The sequence below is a fragment of the Colobus angolensis genome, unplaced genomic scaffold (genome assembly GCF_000951035.1).
Source record: "Colobus angolensis palliatus isolate OR3802 unplaced genomic scaffold, Cang.pa_1.0 Scaffold207, whole genome shotgun sequence".
NCBI classification, from domain to species: domain Eukaryota; kingdom Metazoa; phylum Chordata; class Mammalia; order Primates; family Cercopithecidae; genus Colobus; species Colobus angolensis.
Window position 1 is genome coordinate 4,092,853 of NW_012115233.1, and position 841 is coordinate 4,093,693.

Below are 841 nucleotides of genomic sequence, written 5' to 3' on the forward strand. Positions count from 1 at the left end.
TATATATATAGATATATATATACACATATCACATTTTATTTCGGGCTGGTTCCATATTTTTGTAATTGTGAATTTGTGCTACTATAAACATGTGTGTGCAAGTGTCTTTTTCATACAACGACTTATTTGTTTTGAAATTTTAAAGAACCCACTGTGTGCTAGTTACTATGCTGGGAAGGTGGGGGGGATGGTTACAACAATTAACTAGATGCAGCCCTTACTTTCAGGGATTGTAGCATTATAATCAGGGATTATAGATTATTCTCAGGGATTACAAAGTAACACTCAGCTGCATGTAGCTGTGAGGCACTTCAAATGTGGCTGGTGCCGAATGAGATATGCTGTAAAATGTAAAATATACCTTAGATTTGGTTGCCTTAGTACAAAAATAAAGAAGAATGTAAAATGCTCAATAACTTTTTGACTGAAAATTCAGTATAACGATAGTCACACCAATTATCGTCACATGCACATTGAAATGCTAGCATTTTGGATATATTGGGCTAAACAAAATATATTATCAAAATTAATTTCACTTGTTCCTTTTTACTTTTTAAATCTGTGGCTACTAGAAAATTTAAAATGACATACGTGGCTCACAGTATATGTCTAGTGAACAGTAATGTACTAGACCTTCTACAGCGTAGTATGGCAGTTAAGTATCACAGTGAAAAGCCCACACTCTGAATCCAGACTGCCTCAGAGACAAACTTGAAGTCTTGGTTGTACCGCTTGCTGGCTGTGGGATCTCAGACAAGTTACTCTTTCCCTCTGTGCTTCATTGTTCTTATCTGAAGAACTGAACAATAATATACCTGCCTTATAGTAAGAGCTGTTATAA